Here is a 16,564-nt window from a genome sequence, read left to right on the forward strand (position 1 = left end):
GATTCCTTAGTTTATGTTGTTCCAAATTAATCACTCTCTTAGTCAACCAGGTTATTGTTAATGCAGCAGAAGCCATAACCATCAGAATATGAAATAGTTATGTGAAATGAAGTTCTGCAGAAAAATCAGATATTTTTATTGTTTTTCATAAATATGTACAGAAAGTAAGACTTAGGCTTTAAAAAATAAAATGTAGAGTTTTTTATACCAATCAATATGAATTAAATATTCTCAACCCTTTTATTTCCTTTCCCTTTGATGAAATTCTGCTAGGTTGGAAAAAGTTTCACTATGAATAAGAAGACATTCTGAGCATTCAGAAGACTGACCTACTAGATCATTTTTTTCCTTTGCTGTTTGGTCCATAAAAAATTGATGTTCTCTTCTCAGGTAACATGCTTATTTTTATCTACATGAAACTCATTGATCTCCTTCCAATTTGGTGTTAGCCTCTTCATTCCACTATCATTCCCGAGGTAACGAATGATATTTTCATAGGCATGGCTAGTAATCAATATAGACAAGCTCTGCTCATTGATCTGAGGAAGACCTTTGATCTGGAAAATCACCAATTATGGCTATTTAAAGTAGATTCAATTGGATTAGGAAGAACAAGAAAGAACTGGTATCTACAATATTCTTTAATAGTTTTAAAACCTAGAAAGACACAAAGTTAAATATAAGCCTCTTAAAGAATAAGGGTTAATTTTCATTCTTTCAATTTTAAATGAAGATTTTCTTGCACATTCTACTTTATCACTGAATTTTTTATGGCTGTGTAATGTGATATTCTTATAAGGGACATCTCAGGTACAAGATAATTGACGATTTGCAGTGAGTTTCTGACAACCTTCAAATCCTAATTAATAAAAATAGATTCAGCTTAAATATTGATATACTAAGCATTAGTCTTATTTTAACTGAAAAAGGTGGACTCCTGGTCCCAGCAAATTAAGTCTTTAATAGTATGCAGGCTACCTAGTTGATTGATCGATTACATTTTCTAGTATAATTTCCAGTTACTGTTATTTTCAGACTATGACCAAATTTGAATTAGCAATGAGAACATGGATTGTTTTTGCCTCCATGAGACTATTCTCCAGAGTACAAACTATATTATTTAATGCACAGTAGTCTATGCTGCCTCTGAAAAACATGAATAATAAAGTATATTAAGGCAAAGAGGTAGATCAAATTTGTTTTTTTTTTTTTTTTTTTATCTATTCTATATATTCAGGGAGTCGTAAATGCTGGTGGAAGATCTAGACTCCTAAAAAGCTGTTTAATTTGTGGTTTACAGCACAGGTTATGGAGTTCAAGGGTATGGATTCAGATTCCAGCTTTACAATTTGATAGTTGCATGACTTGAAAGAGTATTTACTCTCTTTTTCTCTCTAGTTTCTTCATGTTTAATAATAATAATAGTATCTACCTCATACGTTTAAGCCTTCAACAAATTAGTACTTCATAACAACAAATCAGTACTTCATACTTAACAAGGATTAAACAAATTAGTACTGTATAACAACAATACTTAATAATGTTTATTTATTCAGCAACTATTATGTGATAAATAATGTTCTAAATACTTTAAAATATTCTAAACACAGCAACCTAATGAATTAGGTACTCTCTCTCTCCCCATTTTATTGATGAGGAAACAACCACGGAGTCTAACGTCATCTGCCAAAACTCACAAGCTGGTAAATGATCTAATGAGTACGAAAATACAAGTAGTCTTATTTGAGAGCTTCCCCTCCTAACCACTACTACATTAATGCACAAAACGTTTAACATATAAAATGCCACATAATAAAGTGTCAATAAATGATATTGAATGTTAATAAATAAGAATAATAAATTCCCCAAATTCGAGGAACAATTCCAAATTTTAGATGTAAAAAATATATATATACCTAGCCTTGAAACAATAGCTTATTTCTTTTCTGCAGAGCTGAGTGCCCATTTCTCCTTTTCCTGCTTAATCTCTAAGTTAGGTGCTCGGCTTTTGACTGTCTTACCTGCCTTCTGTCAGCAGCCTCTTCCTGCATGGCTTCTTCGCCCACCCCGCTAAATGTCTACCTTCTTCTTTTACTCTCCGCATTTGGCTACATATCAGATAATTTTTCATAGTGTTAGAAGACATCTGTTTATTTTTATCCTCAGCATTTGTTGCCCTTTTCTTTTGGAAACCTTGACCAAACTTCCTTCCTAGAGAACACCATCTCAATCTCTTCTAGTTTCCTGCCTTCTCGAATGGGGTTGACTTTCCTCCAGGCTCCAGCAGTGACTGCATGAGATGTCAGAGCAGACACATTACCTGGGCCAGTGAGAGGTTCAGGAATGAGTATGTGTGGCCCAGTCACAACCAGTGAAATTTAACTGGAATAAATATTGAAGAAAAGTCTGTTTTTCTTTTATGTTGGCCTCAAAGTTGTGAGAATATAAAATCTGGAGCTGCTTTGCCATTGGGCAATGATCAGAGATTTGTCTCTCTGAAACTGGAGTAAACACAAAAGAGGTAGGAGACACATTGGGTTCTGCGTGTCATTTAAACCTCGGCCTCAAGATGTGTTTAGAATCAGTTCTCCTATAGACATTTCCATTGTGTGATGCAATATGCTCTCCTTTTGCTTAAGTCAGTTAAGCAAAAGGGCTTAAGGTTTCTTTTCCTTACAAATGAAAGAGTTTAATTAATTAATTAATTAATTTTTGACACAGAGTCTTATTCTGTCACCCAGGCTGAAGTGCAGTGGTGTGATGATGGCTCATCACAGCCTCGGCCTCCCCAGGTTCAGATGATCCTCCCACCTGAGCCTCCCGAGTAGCTGAGACTACAGGCGTGCACCACCATACCTGGCTAATTTTTGTATTTTTTGTAGAGATGGGGTTTCACCATGTTTCCCAGACTAGTCTCAAACTCCTGGGCTCAAACAACCTGCCCACCTCGGCCTCTCAGAGGGTTAGGATTACAGACATGAGCCACTGTACCCAGCCTGAAAGAGTTTTAATTCAAAAAAATTTTTATGCTCAAAAAACATTTTTTAACACTCAAAAAGATGAAGTTATCTCATTGGTATATTAGTAGTGGATTTGGATAGTTTTGATGAGGAACAAGTTAGAGCCCTATAGGCTAATTGTGTAGGTAGCAATCATAGGTAATACCATTATCGATCCCTTCCCTCACCATTCTGTTAACCAGACCTTTCTCAAGAATATCTTCATATCAATAAGTAGTCTTAGGGGCTTCTTCATGCCTTCTTGTTATTGTTACCCTGGGGTTCAAGCAGTATTTAAAAGAAAGACACTTTTATCCTAGGAGATTTTATGTTTTGCTCATTCCCAGGACTGACATATGTAAGTGAATATATTTCAAGTACATTCAATGTTCCTCTCAATACTGCAGTTCACCCATTGTCTAGAAAACCTCATACCTTTAAGCCCAGACAACTTTCTTCCTGGCTATTTTCCCTGGGCCTGGAGAAGAGAATGATTTAGAAATTCTGCAGCTGTTTTAGGACACACATGGACAGATGCAGAAAAACAATGAAGTCGGGAGTCCAATCATAGAGCATCAGAGACCTTGATCTTGTTAGGCATACTTAAAAAAAAGAAAAGTATACAAAATGTGACATAATGTTTTATGCACATGGCAAAAAGTCAGGATTCTGCCAGAGTTGTTTGGTGTCACCCCTTCAAATGCCTTCTCAGTATCTCACCCCCACTATTGTCCCTTTGTTGACCCCAATCATCAGAGCACTGTCTCTGGTCTCCCTAACATAATGAAATTTAGATTGTATTGCCAAATATGAGCCCAACAGTAAACCTCAGGAACACAGGCAATGTATTAACTATAAAGGGAAACCTCAGCCTTCTGGGCAGATACAGAAGCTACATAATGATGCAACGTCATTATATAGAGAGGTAATCAAAAGTAAGATGGAAATTACATACAGACATAGTGAAAATTTGCGTCACACCTAGGAAATACAAAGTAAAAGAGCCAACTCTTGAGACAGTGATTCCCAAGTAATACTTTCTACTAGTAATGGGCAATTATAGTAGATTCTTTTAAGTTAAGGTTAAAAGAATTACAATTAGGGTTAGTACTGTTCTTTCTAAATCTCAGCTATGTGGCTCTTTTTAGTAGTATGCTCAAACATTTTAACTTGGTGTACAATTTCCTTCCCAATTATATTCTATGCTGCTTTTTCAGCATCATGAATATTTTCTTCCACATACCTATCTGCCTTGCCAACAGGTTTTTGTTACTTCCACGTGGAATGCACTTACAAGGCTGCAGCTTTCACCTGCAATGCCACAGTCACTGGTCTTCTTAACAGTTATAATCTTCTGCATCCTAGCTCAGGAACCAGGCAGGCATAAACTTCAAGGAAGGCTATACCCTCTCAGGCCCCACGGAGATACAGGCATTAATTATCCTATAACAATTATTCCAATTATTTAATCAATGATGGAATGGGAAAATGAATATAACCACTGTAACAAGAGCAGAAGGTTCTTGTAGAGTTTCTAAATTTTTGGTTCTTACAGAAAGAAACAGGAGAAGGCATTGCTCTCTTCTCCTTCCAGCCATTGGATATTGTTGTATGCATGTATGATGTCTGAGATACTTTAACCATCCTGCCACCATGGATAAAGTCAAGTAAAGGCCAAAAGGCAGCTTACTGAGAACTGCAGAGGGAAGAGGTGGGAAGAAACTAAGTTCTTGCTGGCAGCACTGAGTTAATAAATTGTCACTCTGGAGCTGCTGAAGCACTGGACTTTTGATCCTGTGGGTGCAATGGGCATTTGTCTTCCCTTGTGATTATTCAACAATTCAATATCCTTTTCATGTTAGGACATTCTTCTCTCTACAAGTAGAGCCAGCCATACATTATAAAAGCTAAAATTACTAGATGCTCGGTTTCCCATTTTCTCTTGCATCTTGGGCATGGGAATGTAAGCTAGATTCTGCCCCAGAATTTTAACAGAAGTCACTGATGTGAAGGAACAAGGAAGCCCTGTGAGTAAAGGTGATGGAAGCACCTGCTTCTACATTCACGTTCCAGAAGCAGCTGGGTAGCATTGCTAGAGCATTATTTCAGGTTGAACTCTGGTTGTGTCAGTGGTGAAAGATGTGCTGGCCATGCCTACGGGTTATGGCAATGCTATCTTCATAAAATTGGTTTTGTGAGATGATTTCAGTTTCGTCCTTGGCTATATAACCTCTAAACCTGTATCTCTGATTAACTTAGATTCTTTGAGAGCCATCTATTCAAGATTATTTTTTGTTAAACACACTGGAGTTAATTTCTATTATCCACAACTAAGAACTCTGAGCAATACATAGAGATAATGCCTTTTAATTATAAAGGTTTTATTGTTGAGCAATTGGTTTCCTATTTTTGCAGCTGGAAGCTTTTTCACAGATGTACACGTTCTATTCCTTTGGTTGGAAATCTCTTCTCTGTCATTGTTACCATGACAAAGACACCATAACATGTCACCATAACACCATAACATAACTGGTTATTCTACAAAACATTGGTTCTGTTGAAAATATATTTAAGAAATGTTGTTTAAACAAGGTTAAATGGATTTTCTTACTACAGGACATCTCAGAATGTTATTATGCTGTCATGGATTGTGAATTTCCAAGAAAGGCAGGTGAGGAAGTTGAAGCTTACTCTGTGTTCCAAAGTCAGCATTTAGGGTGACAATCATATAAAAATCCATGAGAAGGCACCACTTTAGAAAATGGCATATAATCTTTATAAACTCAATAAATCAGTGTTTCTTCCAGAGTTGAAGTGGATGATTGTTTATTTGGTTAAGTATTAGAAGAGGCTACCAACTGTGGGCTGTGTAATACACATTTTTAAAAAATTGATCACATTCAGCAGAGTATAATTAAAAGATTTCAGTATGAGAGGTAATGAAACTTAAAAACTAAAAGAAATTAATTCCTATTTCTTATATGCTCAGTCTGGGACGTGTATTCATTGAGTTTGACTGATAGGTAGAATCACATATATTATGTAAGGTGTTTCTCTCTCTTTCTCTTTGTATCTCTCTCCCTTCATCTTTCTCTTTCTCTCCTTAAAATACTTTCACATGACAATGAATAGTAACCATCCATGTGGGGTAGAAACAAAACACAGTCTCTTGGTGTCATTGCAATTAAAGATCCTTTGGTAGGGCCAATCTTAAGTGGCAAGAAATCACAGGGGTCTATATTGTGCCACTGCGTTAGTGCCTGGTGGTCTCTTCTTTTTATCAGAGAGAAAAAAGGAAAAACCTATTTTCCATTTGTCCATTATAACCTTACTTATAACAAATGGATATATTGGTATTTTTTCATGCTATTGTTGGCATTTTGAGACTTTAAGTAAATATGAGAACCTTTACTGGGACATGAGCACTTGTGGAGAGAAGGAGAGGGTACTTGGAGAATCAATGGTGAAGTGGGAGACTGCAGCACTAATGTTAAAATTCTGTTATTTCACTACCTCACCTAGAGTTGGAAATATATAATACCTAAATGTTTTCATTTATGAAGTGTATTATCAGTGTCATTATCATTAGTTCTGACTTTTCTAGTGCTTTTTCTTGCTTTTATTTTTTTAGAGACAAGGATACTTTTCACTCAGTGCTGATTTAAAGCCATAGTTCCCAAATTTATCAACAAATATCTCAACAAGCAGGAGTCTCTAATATCTACAAGGCATACACTGTTGCAGTTACAAAGAATTGTCAGGCAGAATTCGGAATTCTTCCATGAGAAACTAACTTTGTAGCTTTGGTAGTAGCAAAAAATGATTATTAATTTCTCCTCACAGATGGCCACCAGGTTTACTTAAGTGATGATATCTTAGACAGCAGTTCTAATATAAATATATTTCTTAACACTGTAGAAGGATTATTTATTATCACCTTTTTTCAAAGTCTTATCTAAGACTAAATGCTCCTGATTATAACATGTCTTTAATGAGTTCTTTTATTTTATTCTAATTTTGAAACACTGCTCTCCCTGACTTAACCTAGGGCTAAAATTGAATATCAAAATCCCATTGTGGTTTCTGGTTCATCAGAAAACACACTAAGCTCCCTCAAAAGGCTTATTTCTCTACTTTCTAACAGAGAAGTGAGTCAATCCAGGATAACTAATGCTTTCTGGTCTCTTTTAATTATTAGAATGCGGGGCTCGGGTTTGACAATGACATTGCGAGGCTAATGCAATACCAGAGGTCTAAGGGTGACGATTTGCTGCACAGAGAAAAAGACAACATTTGCAATGCTCTTCACACTTTTGATTCACTGCTCTTCTTCCTGCCTCACGTTTCAAGCTCAGACTTTTCTTGTTAATACTACACCCTTTCCTGACACAGAGGTGCTCTATTTGTCTTACGGTAGTCGTTTTCTCTGTTGGATGCAGAGTAGCTCTGGTCATGTGGCGTAGAAGTCATGTGTCATGGTCTCCATGTCCTGAGGCTTTCATCTGGTATTTTCTGACAAAAGATGCCACAAAAGGAGTCACTGGGTAACTCAGCTAACTTATTCTCTCCTTCATTGTATTCAGCTCATTGTGCTGCAAAAATAATCTTATACAACATATTTCTCCAAATCCAGAAGTGTATGTTTCTTGCATATGGGGATATTTCTTGCATATTCTTTTGGCATCTGTAGGAGCCTTATATCCATAAAAGGAATAATGCTTGGAACCCCCTTGCCACTGTTTTTTTCCCTTTATGGGTTATTTTAATTATAGAAGTATTATCTCTAATTGTAATCAGGATGTGTATTAATCTTTACAGGAGAACTATATAATTGCTTATTAAATGTTTCTAATAGTTATTAATATAATAATTATTATTAATAAAACTGGGGTTCAGAATTTCCTCCTTTCATTATTTATTACCTAGGAAAAGACCAGAGAAAATGGTGAATACAATAATGTAAATTAAAAAAAAATCTTGCCTTCTTTTAGAGCTACATTGATTTAAAATGCATCATTGACGACATCACCGTCATTCAAAGTACTGTACTTTATTCAGATGGCAGGTTGTATTTGCAAATGCAAAGTTCATCAGAGAGGGCTTCTTTTTTCCCCGCTTCAGTCCCACAAAACTCTTCTGTTACATTAAAACAAAGAATTAGAAAAATTATTTTTTAAAAATCAGCCTGAAGCTGTCTCTTTTGTTCTTTAACATACAATACTTCTATTGAGGGTTTCAAATGGAATTTATTCATGTCAGATGCATGAGATTGTACAGTCTCCATTTTGAAAAGTTATTGTATTCTGCATTACTCTTCTGTCCATATTTCTGAGTGTTTTAACTAGTGCTTTGCTTAGGCTGTATTGGATGGTATCTGATCAAAGTAGTTCTAATCCCAACATTTTCAGGATGACTTACTATATTTGTGCTATGCCTGCTTTTAAGGTAAAAAAGAGATGAGTTTTTGCTTTTCCCTTTGTGCTGTTTATTCATGTAAGTTCAATAAAAATAAAAGAAATACAGAGATGAGTTTCTTGGAATAAAGCGGTTATGATGTTTGCATATATTTATAAAGTATTCCTTCTGATTCTGAAGAATTTATTTATAAAAGTTTAAATATAATTTATAATTTATACATATAAACAACACATATATATATAAAACAAAGGTATATGAATTGTACATTATGTACTCTAGAGAAGAAACAAAATAATGTGCCCTTGTTTAACATGTTAATTTAAAAAGAAATGGAGCAATCTATTACTTTATTACATGAAATGGTGTTATCTAGCACAAAGATTGAAAAACTAAGGCCGGCAGGCCTGGTATTCATTTTTATAAACACAGGTTTATTGGAGCACAGCCATATCCATTTATTTGCATATTGTCTATGGTTATGTTTGCCTAAAATGGCAGAATTGAACGGCTGCAACAGAGACCATATAACACACAAAGCCTACAATATTTACTCTCTAGCCACCTAAAGAAAGAGTTTGCTGACTTCTGATCTAACACATGCATAGGTAAGTCAATATTCCCCAAATTTAGAGGATGAATGCTGTAACTGTCATATTTCCTAAGGGTAAATTATAAATCTATTTTATCTTCAGACAACCAGGCATGAGACTCAACAACTAGAGCCAACATGTACAAAGAAAGAAAAATTGTATCTCAGAATGCTTAGCATCGGTAGTACAAGCCTCCAACACTTGAGCTATACTGTAGGAAACTTCTATTAGACACTGAAGGAGCTATTCGTTATCTCTGAAAAAGATCTCCCTTCATACAGTAGAGAGCAAAAGCATCAGCCATTACACCTAGTCTTTTATACCTTACTCTAATGTAAAATGGCAACAAGACCTGTGCTAGCTAACAGGAGGTCTACAATCTGCCCTTTCATAAAGCTCTGTCATTATCAGGAGGAATGACTCCAGAGAAATGGGAATGTGGGGACAGTCTTCAGTTAGCTTACTTTTTTGCTTTCAGGTCTTGCTTTGATCCTGTATTCATCCCACAATGTGTGTTTGTTAAATTTTTAATTCGTTGAGAGTTGTATACAGCACCATTAAAACAATCTTTTCACATTTAGCTGTCCTGCAAATAATGACGTCACCACTTGAAAAACTGGCTTCATTAACTTTAATTTTCCATTTGCTTTTCTGTCACTGATTGTTTGAAATATAACCACTCATTATTTCCATTCCCTTTCATTCACTGTTTTAGACTTTATTATTCGGCATTTTTCAGATATATTTTTATCCTCATAGCCACTGAACTTCTTATGATCTACTTAACAGTTGTTGACAAACACAGTTGTTCTTTGTAAAAAGTAATCGTCCCTTTATTAGGTATCTATGTTTCCAGTGAAAGCATAAAAGTTGCAAAAATATGATATTGATATTTTCAATATGTAAGTCTGCCTTGGTTAAAGATCTAATCTCTATGTTTCTTTGACCTCATAACCTTTTACCTCAACTTTCAGTCTGTGTTCCATTTAAAAATGTAAATATTATTAGTGCATATAGGAAAGATCACCTCTGTTTGAAAATTGCATATAAATAACTCCAGAGGACTGGAAAGGGGCCTAGGCTAGAATCATTGCATAAGGATTAGGTCTGTATTACATTAACTACAGAAAGAGAGAATTTCATACATTAACATGGAAAGAGCTAGTGAGGTGGCTTGAGCTGAAATTATAAACAACACAGATGTGGGCCAGTAAATGACACTCATGTTGAAAGCTCTTTTCTCCACTGTTGTCTCTCTGAATTTTAAGTATTATAGTAGTTATTAACTATCCATACAATCAGGTAATTAAAACAAAATGAAGGTTTTGCTTATACTCCAGAAAACTGAGAAATCTAATAATTCAAGTCTAGGGGTCTAATTTCCATCCTGTTACATATCTCCTGAAATGACCAAAGGAATATAAAAATAGACACTTATATGCATCAGTTAAAGGTCCAGAGGAGTGTTATTACTTCCATTGTCAGAAATAGCAAAATATTTCTGCTAGATTTAGTGCAGATGAAATGACAAGACACCGAAGGCTGGTTCAAAATGTCCCTCTGGAGTAAGTGGTTCAGACTCTCAGGAAGTAATCAGAGGACGGTCTGCCAGACCACTGACACCTTTATAATTGGAAGGATGAACATGGGAGGCAAGGAGATTCTATGGGGCAAATGGAGAGTTTAAAGTTGGTATTACTTCTACTGCTGCGGATAAGGAGCATTTGTAACTAGTTCATTGGGGGACACCCCAGCATTTCCTTGTTTTCCCAGTAGAAATAATAAAAATAGTCATATTTATACAGAGTTTATTATGTGCCAGTTACTTTTTTAAATGCTTAACATGAATTGTCACACTTAATGCTCCTATTGACCCTGAATATAGGTACAGTTATTAAATGAATTTTATCGGTAAGTCAATTAAGGTACATAAAGTTTAAGTAACTTGTCCAAGGTCAGATAATGAGTAAAGGAACTAAGATTTACACTCTAGCAGCCTGATTTGAGATGACACCCTCAAATGCTATTTTATATGACCTCCTAGAAAGTCAGTTGTGCCACCAGTTCTCTTAGCTTCTTGACAATACACAAGGAATTCAACTGGGTATGGCATGTCTAGGTTTTGCCAGATATAGCAAACAAAATACAGGATGCCCAGTTACATTTGAATTTCAAATAAACAGTGAAAGCTTTTTTTTTTTTTTTAACTGTCATTGCATTTTCCTGCGCAATATTTGGCACATACTTAAACTAAAAATGTATTCGTCATTTGTCTGATATTAAAGTTTAACCAGGCATTCTGTATTGTATCTGCCCACCCTAGGAATGACTCCCTAATGACAAGGAGACAGCCAAACCAGGAGGAGATACAGGAGCAGCCTCACAGCACACCTGGCCTTGAGTCTGGGTAGAAGAGACCTGGCCACTGTATTCTGGTGCACCAACTTTGCCAAATACAGAAGAAACTGCACAAAGAACTACTTCCTGTGCTGGGAAAGTTCTGTGTTTAAGCCTGCCCACTGCTTCTCTCAGAAAGTTGGGTTTTTACACTGCTAATGTAAATTTGCATTTACCAGCCCTCCATCTGAATATCTCAAAGCAGAAATCTGAGATCAACTGATGAAATAACCTGGGGCCCCAAACCAAAAAGTTGGGTTTATGAGCAGACATCCAGCCTGAATTTCTGCTTCTTCTTTCAAGAATAAATGAACAAATAAAAATCACAGTGAAGATTGTGAAGAGATTCTGCAATATGAAAGAAAGCAACTTTTAGGAAGTATCTACTTTTATTGCTTAAAAAAATCCAGAGAAAGTAGAGGTAAATGTTTGATAGTTTCCACTTCGGACTATCAAAAATCTAATATTATCAAATATTAATCGATCACCTACTATGAGTGTGACATGCTCTGGTGACACAGACTAAAGCAAAGGTGGCACCATCAAATACATTTTTGTAAAATAAATTATAGCAAAATAAACGAAACAGTGGGTATTGGCAAGTATCGTAGAATGAATGAATGAATACGTAAATAAATCTAAAGGAAAGGAGAAAGAATAACTCTTGGCCGGATGCAGTGGCTCACACCTATAATCCCAGCACTTTGGGAGGCCAAGGCAGGCAGATCACGAGGTCAGGAGATCAAGATCATCCTGGCTAACACAGCGAAACCCTGTCTCTACTAAAAATACAAGAAGAACAACAAAAATTAGCTGGACATGGTGGCACACACCTGTAGTTCCAGCTACTCAGGAGGTTGAGCCAATAGAATCGCTTGAACCCAGGAGGTAGAGGTTGCAGAGAGCTGATATTGCGCCACTGCACTCCAGCCTGGGTGGCAGAGTGAGACTCTGTCTCAAAAAAAAAAAAAATTAGCCAGGCGTGGTGCCTCACGCCCGTAGTCCTAGCTACTCAGGAGGCTGAGGCAGGAGAATCGCTTGAACCCAGGAGGTAGAGGTTACAGTGAGCTGAGATCGTGCCACTGTACTCCAGCCTGGGAAACAAAATGGGACTTCATAAAAAAAAAAAAAAAAAAAAAAAGAACAAGACAGGACATAAAAATAAATGAGTAAATGACTAATGGGATCTTAGGCCTCCTTTTTTAGAGAGAAGATGAAAGAATTTTTATTTGTACATTGAAAGCTATACTATTGCAGGATGTATTTTGTCAATCTTTGCTGTCATATGAAGGTCAAGATCGAAAAGAAGAATGTGTATAAAGTTGAATATTCAAAGTAGAAGATTGAGAAAGATCTGCTGGCTCCATACTCAACATCCATCTAAATTCCTTTCAAGGTGGCTTCTGAAATTGCAGATGGTGGAAAACCACATCTTATTTCCTGACCCTGTTACAACTAAAATTCTATATGAATAAAGTCCACTGCTAGATATACTCAAATGAGATTTGGGAGATGGAAGTGAAGCAAAAGATTTTTCTATTTCTACTGGAAATCATAGGTAAAAAAAAGTCATGTGCTTTATTTTCTGCTATATCATTAGCAGAGGTCCTAATTCCTGGCCACTAGATTCATTGATGTCAAGTAAGAATATGTGGCATCTGTTGTGCTGTATAGATTGCAACAGGCATAACATTGGTTTGAAGCTGGTACCATGGAAAGGAAATTTCCTGATGGCGTTGCCTTACTGACTGATAAGAGTGGTTTCTGGCCGGTGGTAGTGGCAGCAAGATTCTGGAGCCTACAGTACATGATTCTGGAGCCTATAGTAGACCATGTTTCACATTAGATGATGGTTTTTTTCATCACAGAGGAAGTGTCATCTCCCTTGGTGACCAAGTTCCATAGTGTGTGTATAGGAGTTATTCCTGAAATCTCAACAATAATTTGTTTCTTCAGAATTTCTGGCAATTTTGTAAGCCACGTACTCTGTAATACATCTATCTCAGTTTATGCTAGGTAGAGTGAATTCTGTTTCCTACAACAAAAATCTAAACATACGAAAGGCCTGACAACAGAGATTGAGATAAGAAGTAAAGAAGCATGAGAACAGGCTGGAAAAGGACATGTAGATAAAATCGATTGCAAGGCTAAAAATGAAATTTAGAAATTTAAATTTGCATTAAATGCAGTAAAGATTAGAAATCACATTACAGAAAGCTAAATAGTGCTGTGATAGACAAACTTAGGAAGCCCTCCAGAAAACAGGACAGAGACGAATGTTTATTTAAAAAAAAAGAAAAGAAAAGAAAACAGGCCAGGCACAGTGGCTCATGCCTATAATCCCAGCACTTTGGAAGGCCGAGGCGAGTGGATCACCTGAGATCAGGAGTTCGAGACAAGCCTGGCCAACATAGTGAAACCCCGTCTGTACTAAAAATGCAAAAATTAGCTGCATATGGTGGTGGGCGACTGTAGTCCCAGCTACTAGGGAGGCTGAGGCGGGAGAATAGTTTGAGCCTGGGAGGCGGAGGTTGCAGTGAACCAAGATCGCCCCATTGCACTCCAGCCTTGGTGACAAGAGCGAAACACTGTCTCAAACAAAAACAAAAACAAAACAGTAAAACAATGTGGTAGACAAAGATATGAAGGGATATTAAATATGTAGATGATAAGTTTTACATAGGAGAAACCAGAATTAAAAAGATACAGTAACTATAAATGGGATGACTGGGGCAAACAAAATACAAAATAAAACTTAATTCAGAAAGCTATAGATATGAGTGTGGAGAACACAGTCTTCTCTAAAGTTTCAGGTAAAATTTCCTGATGACATGTTGGAATTTAAAGATAAGTAAAAAGTATATGATCATCCAGGCCCAAATGAAAACAATCTTGCAAAGGCTAGTTTTCACAAAAAGAGAGAAGCAAAGACTTTTTGCTCTATAACATCCAGTGACAGAGCGTGATGAAAAGTCTACAAAACTTTGAGGGAAGCTAAGAACTATAATGCTAGCCAAATTATATAACATCAATAGGAGGAGCTTGTGACACACAAGAACTCAGAAGCATGCCATCTGTGGGGCCTTGCTGAAAGCAGTTATGCAATAACCAGATAATTAAAGTAAATACATGAAGGCTATGGTAGGTGTAATATAACCTACATTATTTCCCTTACAGGGGAAACCCTGCTTACAAAATAGAAGTTAAAGTTGAAATAGAAATTACTTGGTGGCTGGCAAGATGGCCGAATAGAAACAGCTCCGTCTGCAGCTCCCAGGGAGAGCAATGCAGAAGGCAGATGATTCAGACAGTGGGTGCAGCCTATGGAGAGCGAGCCAAAACAGGGTGGGGTGTCGCCTCACCCAGGAACTCCCTCCCCTAGCCAAGGAAAGTCATGAGGGACTGTGCTATGAGGAAAGGTGCATTCCAGCCCAGATACTATGCTTTTCCCACAGTCTTCACAACCCACATACTAGGAGATTCCTTCAGGTGGCTATGCCACGAGGGCTCTGGGTTTCAAGCACAAAACTGGATGACCATTTGGACAGACACCGAGTTAGCTGCAGGCATTTTTTTTCATACCCCAGTGGTGCCTGGAACACTAGTGAGACAGAATCATTCACTCCCCTGGAAAGGGAGCTGAAGCCAGGGAGCCAAGTGGTCCAGCTCAGCAGATTCCACCCCCACAGAGCTCAGCAAGCTAAAATCCATTGGCTTGAAATTCTTGCTGCGAGCACAGCAGTCTGAAGTCGACCTGGGGCACTCCAGTTTGGTGGGGGGAGGGTCATCTGCCATTACTGAGGCTTGAGTAGGCAGTTTTCCCCTCACAGTGTAAACAAAGCCTCCAGGAAGTTTGAACAGGGCGGAGCCCACCTCAGCTCGGCTGAGCTTTCTCACCACTCCTATTCAACATACTGTTGGAAGTTCTGGCCAGGGCAATCAGACCAGAGAAAGAAATAAAGGTTATTCAAATAGGAAGAGAGGAAGTCAAATTATCTCTATTTGCAGATGGCATGATTGTGTATTTAGAAAACCCCATCGTCTCAGACCAAAATCTCTTTAAGCTGATAAGCAACTTCAGCAAAGTCTCAGGAGAAAAAAATCAATGTGGAAATATCACAAGCATTCCTATACACCAATAATGGACAAACAGAGCCAAATCATGAGCCAAATCATTCACAATTGCTTCAAAGAGAATAAAATGCTTTGAAATCCAACTTACAAGGGATGTGAAGGACCTCTTCAAGGAGAGTTACAAACCGCTGCTCAGGAAATAAGAGAGGACACAAACACATGGAAAAACATTCCATGCTCGGGGATAGGAAGAATTACTATCTTGAAAATGGCCACACTACCCAAAGTTATTAGTGGATTCAATGCTGTCCCCAGCAAGCTACCACTGACTTTCTTTGCAGAATTAGAAACAATTACTTTAAATTTCATATGGAACCAAAAAAGAGCCTGCATAGCCAAGACAATCCTAAGCAAGAAAAACAAAGCTGGAGGCGTCACACTACCTTACTTCAAACTATACTACAAGGCTCTGGTAACCAAAACAGCATGGTACTGGTAACAAAACAGAGATATAGACCAATGGAACAGAACAGAGGCCTCAGAAATAACACCACACATCTACAACCATCTGATATTTGACAAAACTAGCAAAAACAAGCAATGGGGAAAGGATTCCCTATTTAATAAAGGGTGTTGGGAAAACTGGCTTGCCATATGCAGAAAACTGAAACTGGGCCCCTTCCTTACACCTTATACAAAAATTAACTCAATATGGATTAAAGACTTAAATGTAAGACCTAAAACCATAAAAACCGTAGAAGAAAACACAGGCAATACCATTCAGGACATAGGTATGGGCAAAGACTTCATGACTAAAACACCAAAAGCAATGGCAACAAAAGTCAAAATTGACAATTGGGATCTAATTAAACTGAAGAGCTTCTGCACAGCAAAAGAAACTATCATCAGTATACAAGTAACCTACAAAATGGGAGAAAATTTTTGCAATCTCTCCATCTGACAAAGGGCTAATATTCAGAATCCACAAGGAACCTAAACAAATTTATGAGAAAAAAAAAAAAACTCCATCAAAAAGTGGGCAAAGGGTATGAACAGACACTTCTCAAAAGAAGACATTTATGCAGC

The sequence above is a fragment of the Macaca fascicularis genome, chromosome 3, assembly GCF_037993035.2.
Source record: "Macaca fascicularis isolate 582-1 chromosome 3, T2T-MFA8v1.1".
Classification (NCBI taxonomy): Eukaryota; Metazoa; Chordata; class Mammalia; order Primates; family Cercopithecidae; genus Macaca; species Macaca fascicularis.